The sequence below is a fragment of the Tupaia chinensis genome, unplaced genomic scaffold (assembly GCF_000334495.1).
Source record: "Tupaia chinensis unplaced genomic scaffold, TupChi_1.0 Scaffold000315_1, whole genome shotgun sequence".
NCBI classification, from domain to species: Eukaryota; Metazoa; Chordata; class Mammalia; order Scandentia; family Tupaiidae; genus Tupaia; species Tupaia belangeri.
Genome location: NW_006159808.1, coordinates 1,536,178 through 1,550,810, shown reverse-complemented (window position 1 = coordinate 1,550,810; position 14,633 = coordinate 1,536,178). Strand labels below are relative to the sequence as shown.

General features: G+C 40.8%; 1 protein-coding gene across 1 annotated transcript in view; it reads left to right on the top strand.

The window, feature by feature from the left end:
• TACR3 (tachykinin receptor 3) overlaps nt 1-14,633 on the top strand; it is a 61,947-nt gene that overhangs the window by 2,556 nt on the left and 44,758 nt on the right. The window lies entirely within an intron of this gene.

The window sequence follows — 14,633 nt, the reverse complement described above, 5'->3', positions numbered from 1 at the left end:
GAGGGCGAGTGGGAGACGCGGCGCGACTGCTCTCTTCCTCCGCGCGTCCTGCGGGAGGCCACGGCGCGCCTACCTGGTAGTGGATGTGGAAAGGCCACGGCGCGCACAGACCTGGTAGGGAAACGGCTTAGGCTGCCAAGCAGGGGACGGTAAAAGCCAAGCCACGGATTGATTCTGGTCTGGGCTCTGTGATTGGCAGCTGCACGGGAGTGATGTCCTTTTAATTTCAAGGCTCAGGGCTCTCATCTGTGAAATGATTGCACTTTCTAATAAACGTATTTCAAAATAAAATGAGGCTAAACATGAATTCTTAACTATATTCAGCAGCCATTATCAGAAACTAAGAAAACAAATCTCTCTGTGTTTACTATTTTTTTAGAGAGAGATTTTTGCTGTAGGGCACGTGCTCACCAGAGAGACAGAGACGGAGACACAGAAAGCAAGTAATCACCCCCCCCCCGGGGGGGGGGGGATGGGCAGCACCCCCCCCCCCCGGGGGGGGGGAGATGGCCACCACACTGCATCCCTTCTCCAGTTTCCTCCCAGGATCCTGGGTCCCCGCACAAGGGCCGGGTGTGAGTTTTAAGTCACTGGGTCCTGACTGGAACCAGGGCGGGGACTAGGTGGGAATCCAGTGATGTAACCACGAACCATCTGCTGGTCTCATGTGTTTACTATTTTTAAATAGTAAGCACAGAGGGAAGAATTTCATAAGTGTACAGAAACGACTTTGACCTGCAAGGGCCAGAGGGTTAAATTCCAGGTGCAATGGTTGGTTATCAATAACCAGGATAAACACACACACAGTCGCGCTTTCTAACGCCTCTGAAACTGTCAGTGGTCGCTTTTCCTTTGATCTTACACACACACACACACACACACACACTTTATTTCTGCCAAAGATAGAACTGACTACAAACGTGAACAAAATCAACCCACGGTCGAGGAACAAGTGATGTTGCCTAGAATCTTGCTCTCCAGAGATGAGTGCCGTTTCTTGGGTTTGAGCGACTTCCGCTTTTGTTCTACTTTGGTTTATTTTTCTTTTTAAAATTTATTTTAAGTGTGTGGTTTTCATGTAATTGAGGAGAGGTGTCCACGTGTAAAATGTTTACAATCTTCTTTTGAAATGTTTATGATGGAATATGAAATTTGATCATTTTACTGTGTGTGGAATTGGTATCTTAATTCTGAGAGGGGAAAAAAGCTTACGTTTCCAGTTTCTTCCTGCTAGCATTTCTGAGTTCATCTTGGGGCTACTTCATTTAAGGCTGTTCCAGTCCATTCACCAGTTTGAATTAATATTCACATTAGTCTTTATTCTTTAGTAGTTCTTTATTAGAAAACATTATTCAATCACTAGATTATATAAAATGTATAGAGCATAACACTGTGGGGGACTGAAAATCTCTTTTTTACTGTATTTTAAAAGAATACTCTTATTTGAGCATAGAGTTTTTTTAAAAAAAAGGAATACAGAAATGGAGAAAATCTTGTTTAAGATCATTTTTAAAATCGAAGACTACAAGAATATAAGTAATTAAAACTCTCAATACTTTACCAGTTCATGGACTCTTTCTGCACAGGTGTCTTAGCAAACTTAACTGGATCAACAAACGTTGGGTATTTATAGTCATTTTATAGGTTACAGTTTGCAAGTTAACCCTTCCGAGGCTGACACCTATGGTGCCTTTGGTCTGGTTAGACTTAAGTGCCTCATGGAGATGAAAACATGGTTAACAGTACAAGGAAATTTTAAGAAGTTCATGGGGAAAATGGAACAGAAGTACCAGTTTTTCTTGTAAAAATGTTTTTGAAGTCCATGCGTAATGTTTTCATAATACACAAATTCTCCATGAACTTTTTGACAATGCCTTATATATGCTAACAAAAAAATGTTTTCCCAGTACAATTAATGCTTTACTGATATAGCCATAAAGGTTAAGTAATCTCTGATTGGTTCTCATTTAGGCTGCTATGTGAACATTTCAATTATTTAATTGTGAGCGTTTTCTATTCCCGGTTCATGTAAGATGAACTGTATCATCCCAACTTAAATGGAAAGCATATTCCACTCACTCTGACCTCTGCCAACAATCAAAAGATGCCCTGAGCTTGAGAACAGCTTAGCTCTGATTCAGCTATATAGCCCATCCCTCCAGGTGCAGTAAAGCGCTTGTGGTCTCCTATAACTTAGACATTTTGACCTGAGAGTGATTGCATAGACTTCCTTAATAAACACCTGCATCTCTCAAATGAGCCTTAAGATAATGGTCACATATTTGTTACAACAAAAGGAAGCCACTGAGTTTTCCTCAAAGTGCTCAGCACTATTCTGCGCTGGGAGAACTGCTCTCTCTTTGTTTTCACTTTAATATGGGTAACCCTACTAAAGATTTGAATGTCATGTCACAGATTCTTATTTTATCTTGAAGAGCATGACCTTCTGCTTTGTTATAAATGCCTACAGATTTGTTTCCTTCTGAGCTAAGAATCTATCTTTCATTTCTACATATATCCTTCTTGTCTGGAAAATCAACATGCTGATATATCACTTTTTACTCATTAAATCTGACAAAGATTATTAGGCACACAGGGAAATGACATTTTGCTGTTTAAATTGTCAATTATTATTTCGTATGGATTAAACTAACAGTTGGGTATAAACTGGTAAAAATCATTTAGGAGTGCAAGTGGTCAATGTATACATCCTGACCCATTTATTCCATGCTTAAGAATTAATTTTGAGGCCAGCAGGTGGCGTGGTGGTTATGGTGCTGGACTCCCACATGGCTGACTTTGTTTTGAGTCCCAGACCCAGTGAACTTAAAACTCTCTCTGGGTGCATATGCATGTGTGCCCAAAATCCCGAGAGGGGAATGGAAGAGAAGGGATTGTGGCGTGGGCATGTCCCCCAGGGAGGGGTGATTTCTTGCTTTCTGTCTCTCAAACTCTCTCTGTCTCTTCGGCATGGCCACGTGCCCTAAAGTCAAAAAAAAAAAAAAAAATGTCAACTTATCAATGACTTTGCCCACGTGAGTGAACTTCCATTGTTAAATCTAGGAACTATTTGCATACGCCCAAGTTACAAAGATTTTTCTCCTAAAAATTCTATTGTTTTATATTTGTATAAAGTGTGAGGTTGAGCACTCAATGTCAATTGTTTGGTGAACAGATGTCCAGTTGTTTCAAAACATTTATGGAAAAGACTATTATTTACCCATTTTATTGCCTTTACACTTTTCTCAAAAATCAATAAGCCATATCTATTTAGGTCTATTTCTGGTCTCTAGACTCTGTTTTATTGATGTATGTCTGTGCCAAATTCACACTGTCCTGATTACCGCAGCACAGAGAAATTCTTAATATGTGACAGTGTGATTCCTCCAACTTTATTTTTCTTTTGCAAAATCATTTTTGCTATTCTACTCTTTTGCTTTTTCATATTTACTTTAGAATGAACTTTTATGTGTCTACAAAAAAGTCTTACTGTTTTCATCACACTAAAATTGCATTAAATTTGTAGGTCATTGTGGACATCATCAGCATCTTTATTACGCTGTATCCTTCAGATCATGAGCATCATATGCCTCTTTTCCAACTAAGTCTTTTTTTAAATTAGCATTTTGTGATTTTCAGCACGTAGACCTTACATATTTTGTTAGATTTATGCCAGAGTATTTCAAGTTTTGAGACAGTATCAATGATATCTTTCCAAATTTCAATTCCTTTTTCCCTTTTTTTTTTTTTTTTTTTTAGAGTTTTGTTACTGGGCATGTGCACTCACTAGAGAGACACAGAGACAGAAAGTGACAAATCACTCCCCAGGGGGATGGCCATGCCACAATTCCTTCTCCATTCTCCTCTCTGGGTATCAGGCATGCACGCATACATGCCTGGTATAAGTTTCAAGCTGCCAGGTCTGGGACTCCAGCTGCAGTCAGCCACGTGGAAGTCCAGCACCTCAACCACCACATCATCTGCTGGTGACCTCACATTTCCATTTCCAATTGTTTGTTGCTAATAAATAAAAACACTATAGGTTTTGTGTGTTGACCTTGCATCGTACATCATTGCTGAACTTACTTATTAGTTACAGGTAGGGTTGTTTGTTTGTTTGTTCTTGCATATTTATTGAGATTATCTATGCAGATAAACTTTTGTGTAAATAGGGACACTTATTTCTTCCTTTGAATTTGTTCACCTACCATTTCTTTTCAACCATTTCTTATAGTGGCTTATTGCACTTCTAGAATGATACTGAACAGGAATGGTAAGAGTGGACATCCTTGCATTGTTATCACAGGGACAAAATACACAAGTCTTCCATCATTAAACATATCTCAGTTTAAGATTATTTGTAGGTCATCTTTATCAGATTTAGGAAATCATCTATTTCATGTGCTGGGGGGTTATGAGAAATGGATGTTTAACTTTATCAAATGCTTTTTATGTGGCCATCCCATAGACTAACAGTAAAGAGAGCTGGCTCCCATGGAACTGACTGTACAGTTTGAGTCCTGGCGCTGGCCACTCAAAACACATGCACACATTGGGCATGCATGGCCAAAATCTCAACAGGATGGAGAAGTGAAGAAGGAATTGCCCCATGACCGTACCCCAGAAGGGGTGCTTTCTCTCTCTCCCTCTTTCTATCTTTCTCTGTCTCTCTCTGGCAAGTGCATGTGACATCTTGCAGGTTAAAAAACATTTTTTAATAAAAATGCTTTTTCTGTATCAATTGAGATAGTCATATGATTATTTTAGGTTAAACTGAGTTATTTTGAAAATTAAAATCAGCCTCAAATTACACAAATAAATACCATTTGTGGAGTGTGTATTCCCTTCCCCCCAAAAAAAGTTCATGAAAAATACATATTATGAAAAAGAATTATCTTGGGATTTCAAAAGTTTTGTACCAAAATAAATTTATATTTTAATTCCATTTTCCATGAACTTTGGAAGTCATTGTTCTACTTTGACTTTCATTGATTCATTGATTTCCTCTCTAATTAAATTTCCTTTCTTTTTCTTGTTTTGGATTAATTTAGCTCTTGTTTTTCTTTATCTATCTTCCTCTTTTGTTTTGTTTTGTTTTGTTTTAGAGGTTTTTGCCTTGGGGAGTGTATGCTCACCTGAGAGAAAGAGACAGATAGAGTGAGAGGGGAGAGTGAGAAATCAACCCCTCCACCCTGGGTAGGGGGGAATGACCATGCTGCAATACCTTCTCCTCCATTTTTCTCCTGGGATCTTGTGGATGCACACACACTCGCCTGGCGTGAGTTCCAGGCCGCTGAGTCTGGGACTCAAACCACAGTCTGCCATGTGGGAGTCCAACGACATAACCGCTACACCATCTACTGGCCCCTGCTCTTGTTTTTCTAGCTTAAGAAATCTAAACTCTAGATTCTTTGAGGACTTTCTTCTTTTCAAAAATAAACACTTAATTCTACATATTTACATCTAAGTGCTGTTTTAGTTGAATCCCACAGGCTTTGATACTTTGTATTTACATTTTCATTCAATTCAAAATATTTTATAAATTCCCTCACACTTCTTTGACCCACTTATGACATATAAACTCCTGAGGTAGTCCTCATGATCTCTACTTCCCAGACTATATTCCTTTTATAATCACCTCCTTTAGTAAATGCTAGGTATGCAATTCGTATGTGGGAAATGCAGTTGGCTGTCACTCCAGGTATGTTAACTTATCTGAGATTCCATCTCACTAACAGGTAGTTCTAGAGTCCCTCTTCACTGATGACTTTAAAGAACAAAGGTGGCATAAATCTTAGAGCCACAAGGAAATTTTCCCTATGTTAGAGGCAAGGAAGTAGAGCCTTCTCCAGTCACACCTCCAGATGAAAACACAGCCCAATCAACATCTTCACTGAGGCCTTACGATATCTTAAGTAGAGGACCCAGCTAAATTGTCTCCAATTCCTGATTCACAGAAACTGAGATAGTAAATGTGTGTTGTTTTAAGCCACCAGCTTAGTGACGATTTGTTACATAGCATATAAAACTGATAGACATGGATTTCTTAGAGGTATTTGTGTAATTTCCAAGTTTGTTCATTATCTTTCTGCTATTGATTTCTAGCTTAATTATAATATTATATGAGAACGTATATTTAATTATTTTGGTTCTTTCATATTTTTTAAACTTTTTTTCATATTCCAGAATGCAGTCCATCTGGATGAATGTCTCATTTGCACCCAAAAAGTATGTTTTGTTGAGTGTTCCATAATGTCCATTCAATTCAGCTTACTGATTTTCTGAGAGTTTTAGGAATACTGAGAAAAGATTTGTGAAGTTCAAACCTGTAATTGTGGGGGCCAGATGGAGGCACCATGACAATACAGTTGAACCCCAGGATCTCCATGGACATTCTGGGTGTGTGCATGCATGTCTGTGATCAAGGCCAACTGTGATGGGGGTGGACTATGTCATGCAGACCCTTTTGAGAGTGCCCCTCCTCTCTCTCTTACACACACACACAAACTTTAAACTGTAATTGTGTATTTCTGTGTCTATCCAAGCTCAGATTTGTACTTCCCAAGCTAGTTTAAATACTTTTCTTTATCTCATTAGAGTAAAAGTCCCTGTAGTTTAAGCACCATTTTGTTTATGTTCTGTGGGTATAACTGCTACCTCAGTTGAGATTCTTCATGCTATCAACAGAAAAGTATCCATGCTTACATGAGCTAATTAACAAAAATTGAAGCAGAAAATCCCTGAGGTAAAAGTTGATTTCCACTTTAGAGAGTAAATTCAAAACACAGCTAGTAATAGATAGACAAGAAGCTAGTAAGATCCGCCTACAGACTACAATAGACTGTAAACTAGAAACAACATCTGCTTGCAAATTGTAACAATTGCAAACTCATAATATCTGCCCACAGATGGTAACAGATGTCTGCCTGCAGACTGTAATAGACTGTAGGCTAGTAACAGTATCTGCCTACAAATTGTAATGATTGCAGACTTGTAATATCTGCCTACCAATGGTAACAGATTGTAAGCTAGTAACATCTGCCTGCAGGCTGTAGTAGACTATAAACTCTGTATCATCTGCCTGCAGACTGTAATAGACTATAAGCTCGTATCATCTGCCTGCAGGCTGTAATAGACTGTAAACTAGTAACATCTGCCTGCAGGCTGTGATACTGTATACTAGTAACACCTACCTGCAGGCTGTAATAGATTGTAAGCTCTTTAAGGGCATTTATTTTGTAATCTATGTGACACTGAGTTATGGCAATAAATTTCCAGTAAGATTGCTTTGTATATTGATATGAGTGCTTCCTATTCTGTCATACAAGATGCAAATATGGTAGAATCAAGAGCCATCAGTTTGGGGTAAGGTACTGAGTACACAGTTATTGTTCCATAAATGCTAAATAGGATCTGTAGCTTTATCTATAGCATCACTGTGCAAAGGGATACAATAGGAGGTGACCTCACTGGTTAGTAGTCTGAGTTATTCCTTATTGTCACCCACCCTCCCTACTCTCTTCCCATTGTGTGGCCAACTGGCTAACTAAAGCTTTTCAAGTAGCTAAATATTGTATGTATTTTATACTGAAATAGTGAAGTATTATAGGCTAGACATTCTTGAGATAGATTTTAGTTGATCTAAGTTTTAATTAATGAATAATATGTACTTAAGGATTAAAGATTAAATAGTAAAATAAGTGTTAGTTTCTAAAGTTATAGCTCATCTAATTATATAAGCCACTTGAAAAAAGATATTTGCGGGACCAGCAGTTAGCATAATGGCTATGTCGCTGGACTCCCATGTAGTCGACCATGGTTCAAGTCCTGGACCCGGCAGCTTAAACTCACACTGGGCACGTGTGCGTGCATGCCCAAGATCCCGAGAGAAGAATGGAGGAGAAGGGATTGCAGCATGGCCATCCCCCCTGGGGGGGTGATTTCTCGCTTTCTATCTCTCTGTCTCTCTCTGTCTTTCTGGTGAGCACACGCACCCTATAGCGAAAAACTCTCCAAAAAAAGAAAAAGAAAAAGAAAAAAGATATTTGCAAAAGATTTCCCATTGATCCATAATTTTGCTAAGCAGTCTACTTTTATCTGTTCTCAAGTACTGTACCTTGCCCGGACACATCTGACCGTGTAATTTATGACTAATTTGACAGGAGTTTAAGAGTGCTTTCCATTAAAGGATTTAAGAGCACAGTGCTAGAAAAGAAACATAATTACCTAGCAATACAATAACCATGGCTCCTAATTGCATGCAATTTAAGATGTTACAAGTCCTGTTTTATCACACTAACCTACTTCACATTGTATAAAACAAAGAAAGAAACAAACAGATCCGATAGAGTCTGAAATTTCAGCCTGCACCAGTTCTAAGCGGCTCCAAAGTGTCTCTGCTAGAGAACCTTGGTCTCCAATCTCTCACTTCTCTGACGGTGGAGAGCTTTCACTACAATCATCTTTCTACTTACTTTGTTCATAGTTCTCCAGAATCACATCTTGTTACAGAATATCATTACAGGGACCAGCAGTTAGCGTAATGGCTATGTCGCTGGACTCCCATGTAGTCTACCGCAGTTCATGTCCCGGACCCCATGGCTTAAACTCACGTTGGGCGCATGTGCGTGCGTGCCCAAGATCCCGAGAGGAGAATGGAGGAGAAGGGATTGCAGCGTGGCCATCCCCCCTGGGGGGTGATTTCTCGCTTTCTGTCTCTCTGTCTCTCTCTGTCTGTCTGGTGATCTCAGGCACCCTATAGCAAAAATCTCTCAAAAAAAAATATATATATCATTACATAAGTTTAAATCTGCATCCTGAAACTAAATTTCAAAGGTCAGTTATTTTACTCTTGTAATACACGAGGAGCCCGATTAAAAGGATTAGTACCCTCTCCTCTCACCCAGTTTCTCCACCCTAAAGTCACTCCACACTAGGGTCATTACTGAGATGTCTTTGAATACATAGAGAGCCTGAGAATGAGAGCGTTTCTGATGTGACGGCTTCTGCACCCAGGTCATGAAAATCACCGCTCCTTCTACCTCGGGGATGCATTTGGAGTTCTGCCTCCTACAAACCAGCTGTGACGACCCCCTCAGAAGGGATTTGCCACCTGCCTAACAATTCCAGTCCTAAAATCTGAAATACGCTGCTAGTAAAGCAAGTGTTACAGCTCTTGTTTATGCCACGTTCATCCCAGTTCTACCAGTAAAAGACATGGACTCTGGGTTACTATTTTGAAACAGGGAAATAAGGATTCAGGATCATGTCTGGTCTTTAACTAGAAGAAAGCGATGCGCCAGGGCAGACGTAGGGCCTCCAAATTGGATTTTACTTTCCTATATTTACACTGTAATGCATCACAGGTAATGTTAGTACTTTATGAAGATTATAAAGTGCACATAATAACGTTTTGACATTAAAGGGACTAAAATCTAGTGTACAGGAGACTGATAACTCAGGGGTAAAGTCTGGCATCCTGCATTTGCTTCACAGTGAGACAAAATGACAGAGCTACTTAGAAAACGCTTGCCCTGTGAAGTCAGATTACACGACCATTCAGCCTTTTGTCTCCTGAGAGCTCAGAAAGACTGGGAAGAGCTATGGCCTCCCACGTGGCCTCCGCTACAGACAGCAGCAACCTCGCACTTGGGCCACCACAAGTGTGTTATGAAGGAAAAAGAAAAATGATTTCAGCTGATGGCGGAAAGCAGAAGTGTGGAAGTAGTAGCCCGGCAGCCGCAAACCCTAACCTCCCTGACCTACGGCCTGGGTATGTCTCCACTGTTCGAACTTACGACGCGCTGGCAATGTGCTGGTGACTGGGTCTAACACTGCAGTAAGGGTGAAGCACTTTCCCATGCTTTGGACGTTACAGTTCATGGAAGAGAAAGAAGATGAGCCCTCCCTGGAATGAACCTTAGTAGCAGCAGCAGCAGCAGCGAGGTGGTTCTCCGGATTGTCCAGGCACATTCCCGTGCACATTTGCAAAGTGGGAGCCACACATCTGCCCACCGGACTTGATTCTTGTATCTCCCTTTCTAGCTCCATCCCTTCAAACCCTGCTGTGCTCATGAGAAGGTCGCAAAGGTAGACAACGTGTGTTGGCTGTCACAGAACTCAGTAACCTTTGAGGGTATGGCCGTGGAGTTCACCCAGGAGGACTGGGTATTGCTAGCCTCGTCTCAGAGAGCCATGCAGAGATGTGGTGCTGGGGAGCTCTAGAAACGTGGCCTCGCTGGGGCGTTAATCAGGAAGCCCATACTGATCATCAAGAACATGAACTAAAACCATAGAGAGAGATCACCGAGATCCTTGTTCAGATGGGACAATTCCCCTTACAACTAAACAAACATACACAACATAGTTTGGAAAAAAAAAAAAAAAAGACCTGATGACAAGAAGGGTCAAATTCGTGGAGGCAGACACGGCATGTAATGAAACGGCTGACGCCTTAAACGTGAGACCTGGCATCATGGGGATAAGCAAATTCACACCAGGGAGAAACCACATGAGAGCATTCATCCTGGGGGAAAAATGTCTCCTGAATGTAAAAATGATGAAAATGCCAATAGCACATGCTCTTAAGGAACTGTGCAGAAAAGAAAACATGCCAGAAGGAAATCCTGTGAATGGCTCAACTTTGCACCCTACGAAGCATGACGAAACTCACAGCACAGGGAAATATTTTGAATGGAGTCAGTGTGGGAAAGTCTTACAGGGTCACTCATCCAGGAAAGTGCATATGAGAAGCCACCTGGAGAAAAGCCTTTCAGGTGTCATCGAAGTGTGAAAGCCTTCAGCTCAAGCTCTTACCTTACACGACCCAAGAGGACTCATCCTGGGGAGAAGCCTCATGCATGCTGTGACTGCAGGAGAGCCTCCGAGACAGCCCCCTTCTTAGACAGCATGAGGAATTCATTCAAGAGAAAAACCCTACAGATGTCGTCAGTGTGGGAAAGCCTTCCACAGGAGTGCGAGGCCTAGTGTGCACAAGGTATACACACTGGCGAGAAATGCCATGAACACTGAGGAAAACCTTCAGTATCCTTCTATACCTCCCAAGACTTACGAGAACCCACACTGCAGAGAAATCCACCGAATGTAGCCACTGTGGAGAATTACTAATTGAAACACATTTAAAAATACATACTGAGAAATCTTATGAGTGTGAAAAATGTGGAAAAACATTTAGAACCAGCTCTAATCCTACTGTGCCCAAGGAAATACATACTGGAGAAAAACCCTGTACGTGTAAGGAGTGTGGAGGAACCTGCAGAACCACTCATGTCTTAAGGAACACATGAGAATTCACACAGGAGAAAAACCCTTCATGTTCAGTCAATGTGGAAAAACTTTTAGAGTAAATTCTGACCTTATTCTTCACAAGAAATTTCACATGAAAACTAGACACCATGAATATAAGGAATGTGGGGAAATCTCCAGTGGTCTATTATCTGATAAGAGTACATATGAAAAATCACACCAGGGAAAATAAATCTTTAAACTGTAGTGAGTGTGCAAAAGTCTTTGGGGAGAATGAATATCTTACAATACACATGAGGACTCACAGTGGAGAGAGACTATTTGAGTGTCATCAGAGTGGGGAAAATCTTCAGTGAAAGGCGTAATCTGACCATGCACAAGAGAATACATACTGGAGAAAAATCCTAGACATGCAATGTCTGTGAGCAAACTTTAGTGAACTCTTATCCCTCAGGCATCATTAGAGAACTCATGATGGATAAAAATCCCTTCTAATGTCACATATATAGAATAGATTTAGTGAACCTTCAGTCTTTAAGACACACAAGCAAAAACCAGCAGGTGGCATGGTCAACTGGACTCCCACATGGTTGACTACAGTTCAAGTCCTGGCTCTGGTGGGGTTTTTTTTTTTTTTTTTATCATTTTCCCCTTCTCTGTCTCTCTCTGGTGAGTATGCATGCCTTATAGCAAATTTTTAAAATAATAATGATAGAATTAAATAAATAATCCTTATTTTTAAAAGACATACAAGCAAATGTTAACTGAAGAGAAAAATGATGACTGTAGAGAATGTGAGAAAGCCTTGGAATACGAATACACATACAGAAGAAAACCAAGTTGTGCAATGACTGTACAAGAGATCTGCATCCACTCATCCTTTACAAGATGTATGACATCAATGCTGAAGAGAATACTTACAGAACTGTAAGACATGCACTTTGGAAAAAATAAACTCCTAGTGTTTTAAGGGGGAAAAAAAATCATACATTTTTAGGTAATATGCTTATTGGAAGAGCAAGGAATCAATCTTAGTTATAACTTTTGAAATAATCATACTGAGACCAGCAGTTAGCATAATGGCTATGTCACTGGACTCCCACATAGTCAACCGTGGTTCGAGTCCTGGACCTGGTGGCTTAAACTCATGCTGGGAGCATGTGCGTGCATGCCCAAGATCCCAAGAGGAGAATGGAGGAGAAGGGATTGCGGCATGGCCATCCGCCCTGGGGGGTGATTTCTCACTTTCTGTCTCTCTGTTTCTGTCTGGCGAGGACACGCAGCCTATAGCAAAAACCTCTCAAAAAAAAAAAAAAAGAAAGAAAGAAAGAAAGAAAGAATCATACTGAAACTAATGTCTGTGAGAGTCTATTTGGTAAAGGGAATATAGTGGCAAGAGAGTCAGCCAAAAGCCCAGGCAAAGCTAACAATACCACATAAAAGGTTCCTATTTCTTTAAAGAAAGTATGAAGTACTGAAAATTATTTAAGTGACATTACATCTCAGAGTGGATCATTTTCTGTCAATATCCAGAGGCTGTTTGTCTGGATCAGTCAAAATGCTTACTGTTGAGTAAGTTGCTAGAGAAAGTTCCAGAATAGGAAATACTGGTCCAAAATGAATTTCAGATCACCAGTTTCAAAACGGCCTTGAACAATGCTTGACAGTTCTAACTACTTCTTTGGCCAAGCAGGTCTTCCTTTCTATAATATGTTTCACATTTCCTGACTTTGCTTCAACCAGTCACTTCATTTCAAGAAGCCATCATCTCTCCCCCACACCCAAACACAAGCCAGCTTACTCCTGCTTCCGGGCTTTCCCCCTTCAGTTCCTTCTCCAAACTCAAGGCAGAGGCTCTTTCAAAAGAGGGGGGAAGCCCATTTTTCTCCCTCTCTTGACTCAATCACCACAATTACTTTCTAATGGAAAAAATTTTTACACTCTTGACTTTTACGTGATTTCATCTCAAATCACTTCCCTCTTTACCTTCCGCTTTTTTTTTTATTCTTTATTTTTTTTAATTCTTTTTTTTTTATTCTTTTTTTTTTATTATTCTTTTTTTTTTTTTGGAGAGATTTTCACTGTAGGGCGCGTGCGCTCGCCAGACAGACAGAGAGAGACATAGAGACAGAAAGTGAGAAATCACCCCCCAGGGGGGATGGTCATGCCGCAATCCCTTCTCCTCCATTCTCCACTTGGGATCTTGGGCACGCACGCACACGCGCCCGGCGTGAGTTTTAAGCCACCGGGTCCAGGACACGAACCATGGTCGACTACGTGGGAGTCCAACGACATAGCCATTACGCTAACTGCTGGTTCCCTACCTTCCGCGTTTTGACTGCACTCACTTAAATCTGGTACACGATGCTCCTCTCAGCTCCACCTCTTTGATCCATCTGCTGGGGCTCACAGTGCCATAAGCCAGGTAACTTAAAGTGACAGAATTTACAGATTCAGAGCTCAAGTTCCAGAGGATGGAAGAGGGAAGTGAAGGGGCCGGCCAGAAGTCCCTTTAAAACCGTAGAGAAAGCCTTCCTCACCCTGTCCTAGCTTCTGGTGGTTTGCTGGCGATCTTCGGGCTCCTTGGCTTGTTCATGCACCCTCCAATCCACTGTCTTCATATCATGTTCTCCTAAGACATCTCCCTGTTACTAAATGTCCCATTTATATTAAAAAATCCAGTCAGAGTAGATGGGAGTCCAGTCCAATCTGGGACCAGCAGTTAGTGTGATGGCTATGTTGCTGGACTCCCATGTAGTTGACCGCGGTTCGAGTCCTGGACCCAGTGACTTAAACTCACGCCAGGCATGTGTGAGTATGTGCCCAAGATCTCGAGAGGAGAATGTAGGAGAAGGGATTGCAGCTTGGCCATCCCTCCCTTGGGAAGCGGGTGACTTCTCGCTTTCTGTCTCTCTGTCTGTCTCTGTCTTTCTGGTGAGCACACGTGCCCTATAGCAAAAACCTCTCAAAAAAAAAACATGTTTGACAAACAAGATGGCTCATGGGAAAAAGGAAAACAATTTAAATATTATGTTTTATTGAAAAAATATTAAAAATTCAATTTGTATGTATTAATCTCTGTACTGAACATTCACAGAATTTAGCAATCATATTATATTGAATTTAAAAGTAAAAATGACTCCTCCCAGGAGTCATATACTGTTACTGTTTCCATATAAGGCTTGACTTTTTTAAAATCATAAAGAGTTCCCAACTTCCCCAAAACTTGCCCTTTGAAAGGCATATGTAAATGTGTTTGTGCGCGCCTCCGACATATTTTTCCGTAACAGTTATGTTGCATGTAATTACACAGAGAGACACCGTGAAGGTTTTCGTGACACGGCATGAGTTCTGTTTGGAGTTCAGCA